Source organism: Macaca mulatta, chromosome 7, assembly GCF_049350105.2.
Source record: "Macaca mulatta isolate MMU2019108-1 chromosome 7, T2T-MMU8v2.0, whole genome shotgun sequence".
NCBI classification, from domain to species: domain Eukaryota; kingdom Metazoa; phylum Chordata; class Mammalia; order Primates; family Cercopithecidae; genus Macaca; species Macaca mulatta.
Genome location: NC_133412.1, coordinates 18,193,204 through 18,199,582, shown reverse-complemented (window position 1 = coordinate 18,199,582; position 6,379 = coordinate 18,193,204).

Here is a 6,379-nt window from a genome sequence, read left to right as displayed (position 1 = left end):
TGTCAGAAATGCTCACATGAGGGTGGAGGGTACAGGGAGGTGATAATGAAAGGATACAAAGCCTCAGGAGGAAGTTTGATATTTTTGTATGAGATCTATTGTACATGGTAAATATAACTAATAATTGAGAACTGTACATTTCAAAATTGCTGAGAGAATAAATTTAAAATGTTTTCATTATTAAAAATATTAAACATTCAAAAAAAATGCTCACAGTATTCCATTGTGGTAGGTTGCTTCCAAATGGCTCCCAATGATCTATACCTCCTGGTACTATTGCCTTGTATAATTTCCTCTCCTTGAGTGTAGTTGAACCTGGTGACTTGCTTCTAATGGATAGAATCAAGCAAAAATCATTTGGTTACGAAGACTGTAACTTTCTCTCTCTTTGTCTCTCTCTCTCTCTCTCTCTCTCTCTCTCTCTCTCTCTCTCTCTCCCCTAGTGCCCTTGGTGTGGTAGAAGCAAGGTGTCATGTGATAAGTAAGCCTCCAGAGAGGCCTGCATGGCAGGATCCAATGTCTCTAGCCAACAGCCTCTGGGGACCTGAGACCTGCCAACACCCTTGTTAGTGAACCTGGAAGTGGACCTCCTGCTCTTGGACCTTGAGGTGACTACAGTACTGGCTGACATCTTGACTGCAGTCCCTGAGCTGGGGTGTCCAACTGAGCTACTCTCAGAATCCCCCCTACTGAAACAGTGATATAATAAATGCTTATTGTTTCAAGCTGGTAAATTTTGGAATGCTTTGTTATGCAGCAAAAGATAACTAATACATTCATCACTGAAAAAATGAGGATATCAAACTATAAACTCTTTATTTAGTTGACCTTTTAGGGAACTAATATGGACATAAATATCAAGCCTCCTACAATTTTGCACATTCTTTGACTTTGTAGTTCTACATCTATAAACTTCTCTTAAGGGAAATCATGGATGCTAACAAAGAAATAGTTACAGAAATGTTCAGCAGAGGAGCACTATTTATAATGGCAATCCGCGTATCTAAAGATGGGATTGAGTGACTAAATCATGGAGTCACCTCTAATAGAACAGGTTGGGGTTCATTAGTGAGTTTTAAAAACAGTAAAGGGATTTGCCACTGGCATTTGAAAAGTTAAAATAAAATTAAATAGAATGAAAAATATCAGAGTAAGGACAAGTTTTGCTTCATAAGAAATTTAGCTTTATATTTGTACATGTGTACATTGTGATATTAAATTCCTTACTCTGAGTCGTGGTCCAAATTTTGAAAACCTGAAGTGTTAATAAAAGATGTATATAAAACTACTTAGGTCAGGCATGGTGGCTCACACCTGTAATCCCAGCACTTTGGGAGGCCAAGGTGGGCGGATCACCTGAGGTCAGGAGTTCGTAGACTAGTCTGGCCAACATGGTGAAACCGCATCTCTACTAAAAAAACAAAAATTAGCTGGGCGTGGTGGCAGGCTCCTGTAATCCCAGCTACTCAGGAGGCTGAGGCGGGAGAATCGCTTGAACCCAGGAGGTGGAGGTTGCCGTGAGCCGAGATGGTGCCATTGCACTCCAGCCTGGGGGACAAGAACAAGACTTTGTCTCAAAAAAAAAAAAAAAAAAAAAAGTACAAAAATTAGCTGGGCATAGTGGCAGGTGCCTGTAATCCCAGCAATCAGGAGGCAGGGGAATCACTTGAATCCGGGAGGCAGAGGTTGCAGTGAGCTGAGATCGCACCACCGTACTCCAGCCTGGGCGACAGAGCAAGACTCTGTCTCAAAAAATAAATAAATACAACTACTTAATGACATAAAATGTATCCAAAATATATTAAGTTATAAAATGTATTCATAATGTTAGAAAATGATTAATTTGGTGAAAACCCAAACAATATATGAAAAAAATGGAAAATAAATACACCAAACAGAAAATTTATACTTTTCTTTATTCATTTGTATTTTAGAGTTTTCCACAATGAGCACATCTTCTTAAAGACTCATTTCTTGAATAATCATACTAATTTAAAAGTTTTCCAAATAACTGTATATAGTATTTAACTACGTTAAATATATATGCGTAGAGGGCTGGGTGCAGTGGCTCAAGCCTGTAATCCCAGCACTTTGGGAGGCTGAGGTGGGCAGATCACCTAAGGTCAGGAGTTTGAGACCACACTGCCAACATGGTAAAACCCCGTCTCTACTAAAAATACAAAAATTAGCTGGGCGTGGTGGCAGTTGTCTGTAGTCCCAGCTACTCGGGAGGCTGAGGCAGGAGAATAGCTTGAAGTGGGGAGGCAGAGGTTGAAGTGGGCTGAGATCATACCACTGCACTCCAGCCTGGGTGACAGAGCAAGACTCCGTCTCAAAAAAAAAATTAAATTAAATTAAAATAAAATAAAATTAAAAATATATATAAAGACTAGAAAAAAATAGACAAGAAAGAAACTTGTCAGAATGTTAGTGGTGGTGGTTTTTGTCTGGTGGGATTATGGGAAATTTTGAATATTAAAAAAAATTTTTTTTTGAGACAAGAGCCTTGCTCTGTCGCCCAGGCTAGAGTGCAGGGGCACAATCTAGGCTCAATGCAACCTCCACCTCCCGGGCTCAAGACATTCTTCTGCCTCAGCTTCCCGAGTAGCTGGAATTACAGGCACGCGCCACCATGCCCAGCTAATTGTTTGTATTTTTAGTAGAGATGGGGTTTCACCACGTTGCCCAGGCTGGTCTCGAACTCCCGACCTCAGCCTCTCAATGTGCTGGGATTACAAGCGTGAGCCACCATGCCCGGCCATGTTTTAGAAAATGTAGAAAAGTTTATAAATAAACATGTTTTTCTTCTATAATAAAGTTTTTAATAAAAGAAAAGGCATTTAAAAAGAGCAACCTGGTTCTGTTGGGGTCTGCCTGCTGCCCATTTTATCTCAGCACTGGATCTGGCCCAAGCCAGGAGAGCAGGCAGGCACCTTTCTCCCCGCCCAGGCCCCCGCCCTCTTTTTCTGCCCTGATGTGGCTGTGTGCTCCTGGTGGCTTTTATCTCTCATCTCATCTTGGATCTCGAGCTCCCTTATCTTTGGGCAAACTTACTGATGAATGGTGGCACCAATAGGCCAGGGAGGAGATGTGGGTCACTGCTAAGTTGGAAGGATATCAATAAGGCGCCTCTTGCTATAAATAATGGACATCACTCATTAGTGTGCCATCAAGCTTCATGGTATCCATGCTGCGTGCTCATATAGAATCTTACCAACCCCCAGTTTACGAATGAAACACGTTCGTGAAGGCTGCATGCATGCATCTGTCTGTCTCAGTGTAGGCTTTCATAAAGTTTGCATGTTTGTGTGTCCCCAGCCCATTACCAGTCAGTATCTGTTAAATGTTACCTCCTAAATAGCTCTCCAATCTGCCTGCTTCTTGCCATTGACAGCACTACCTCCCCTACTAGCTCTACTGCAATGGCCTTCTAGCTGACCTCCACCAGCCCTTCTGTGCCCTCTGATTGTCTTTCTGTGCAACAGCCACGGTGATTTTTGGAAGTTTAAATCTGAATATGTCAACTTGCCCAAGCACCATCTTTTAAGACTCTTCAGTGACTGCCCAATGCCTTTTAGATGGAGACAAAATTCCTCAACGTGGCTTACAAGGCCCTGCGTGGGTATCTCAGCCCTTTCTCCTGCCTCACTTTTCCCTCTCTCCTCCCTCTGTTCCAGCATCATTGACCCTGTTAGTCCCTTGTACTCACCATCTCCCTTCTGCCACCGGGCCTTTGCATGTTCTCTGCATTCTGCCAGGCCAATTCTTGCTGGCTCCTAGGCCAGGTTAACTCCTACTCATCTGTCAGAATTCAGTCCAGATGTTATCACTCTCCAGGTTACACCTTCATTAGACATTCATATAGCACCTCCTACTTTTCTTCAAATCACTAAATGAAATTGCAATTTTACATTTATTTGATTAGTTGATTATTGTTTATTTATTTTCCCACTAGACTATAAGTTCCTTCCATGAAGGCAAGGAACTGTCTCTTTTGTTGTTTTTTGTTTTGTTTGTTCTTTGTTGTTGTTTGTTTGTTTGTTTTGAGATGGAGTTTCGCTCTCGTTGCCCAGGCTGAAGTGCAAAGGCGCGATCTCGGCTCACTGCAACCTCCGCCTCCTGGGTTCAAGCAATTCTCTTGCCTCAGCCTCCCAAGTAGCTGGGATTACAGGTGCCCACCACCATGTCTGGCTAAATTTTTGTATTTTTAGTAGAGGTGAGGTTTCACCATATTGGCCAGGCTGGTCTCAAACTCCTGACCTCAGGTGATCCACCTGCCTCAGTCTCTCAAAGTGCTGAGATTATGGGTGTAAGCCACCGTGCCTGGCTTTGTTTTGTTTTTGTAGAGACAAGGTCTCACTATGTTGACCAGGCTGGTCTTGAACCCCTGGCCTCAACCAATCTTCTCGCCTCAGCCTCCCAAAGTGCTGGGATTACAGGTGTGACCCACCGTGCCCATCCTGTGTGTCTTTTGAATAACCAATCTCCAGTACTGAGCATAATGTTTGACCTACCAGGGGAGCTCATAAAATCTTTGTTAACTGAGTAAATTAATAAATGAACAAAACACAGTGACTCTTCTCATTTAGTTTCTTTTCCTGAAAGGGCTCTCAAACCCTTCAGAAGACAGGGAACAGAAGAGGCAGGGAACTATCATAATAATGCCTCCTGGCCACAGAGTGTTAAAGTGACAGCTGAGTCGACAAGATGCATCCTAGAGGCCCCCTCCTCCTGCTCAGGAAGAGAGCCACATTGATGAAAGCCCAGGCATTGGCCACCAGAGCTTCGCCAGGAGGGCAGGGAGAGCGGGGAGGTAAATAAAGGACAGGAATGAATATCTACTGACAGGGACTCTGTGTTGGATGCCATGCTAAATGTTTACAGGCATCATCTCATTTTATCTTCCCAACAAGCCCAATCTGCAGATGTGAAAACAGACTATGAAACTTGGCCAAGGATTATGAAACCAATGCAGGGCAAAGCTGAGTTGAACTCAGATTGTCAGCCTTCCTCCAAAGCCAGGGCTTTGCCTGGCTGCCATCTTAGCTTCCAACACCTCAAACACCTCCCTCACCTTCTTAAGTGAGGGCCTAAAATTTCATCATTAAACTGTCATCCATTCGCCTTTTTCCTTTATGAGACAGGGTCTTGCTCTGTCGCCCATGCTTAAGTGCAGTGTTGCCATCGTAGCTCACTGTAGCCGCGAACTCCTGGGCTGAAGTGATTTTCCCACCTTCCAAGCAACTAGGATGACAGTTGTGCACCACCATATCTGAGTAATCTTACTGTTCATCTTTTACTTTTTTTTTTTTTTTTGAGACGGAGTCTTGCTCTGTCACCCAGGCTGGAGTGCAGTGGCACGATCTCGGCTCACTGCAACCTCCGCCTCCCGGGCCCAAGCGATTCTCCTGCGTCAGCCTCCTGAATAGCTGGGGCTACAGACATGCGCCACCACACCTGGCTAATTTTTGTTTTTTCAGTAGAGACGGGGTTTCGCCATGTTGGCCTGGCTGATCTCTAACTCCTGATCTCAAGTCATCTGTCCGCCTCAGCCTCCCAAAGTGCTGGGATTACAGGCATGAGCCACCGTGCCTGGCCCATTGTTTACATTTTTTTAATGGAGACAAGATCTCGCTATGTTGCCCGGGCTGGTCTTGAACTACTGGCCTCAAGCGATCTTCCCGCCTTGGCCTCCCAAAGCAGCTAATTTTTTTTTTTTTTTTTTGTAGAGATGGAATTTCACCATGTTGCTCAGGCTGGTCCTGAACTCCTGAGCTCAAGCAATCCACCCGCCTCAGCCTCCCAAAGTGCTAGGATTACAGGTGTGAGCCACCGTGCCTGGCCCCATTTTTAAAAAATTACAGGCTGGGCACAGTGGCTCACCCCTGTAATCCCAGCATTTTGGGAGGCCGAGACGGGTGGATCATGAGGTCAGGCATTTGAGACCAGCCTGAGCAACACAGTGAAACCCTGTCTCTACTAAAAATACAAAAAATTATCCGGGCATGGTGGCAGGTGGCTGTAATCCCAGCTACTTGGGAGGCTGAGGCAGGAGACTTGCTTGAACCTGGGAGGCAGAGGTTGCAGTGAGCCAAGATCACGCCATTGCCCTCCAACGTGGGTGATAGTGCGAGACTCCATCTCAAAAAAAAAAAAAAAAAATTACAATGTTTTTCTGTCACTTTTTTTAAAAGTTTAGCAATTTTCATTACAAAAGACTAAACAAAAATACCTTGCGTTAGAATACAAGTATGTATGCCTGGAAGTATTAGTCCCTGACACCTGTGTATAGGTTAGGTCTGCAGGTTTCCTCTGTGTCAGGAAATATATGAATCAGGGGAGGGTCACGTGGTCATAAACATGGCTTCCTAAGCAGTTG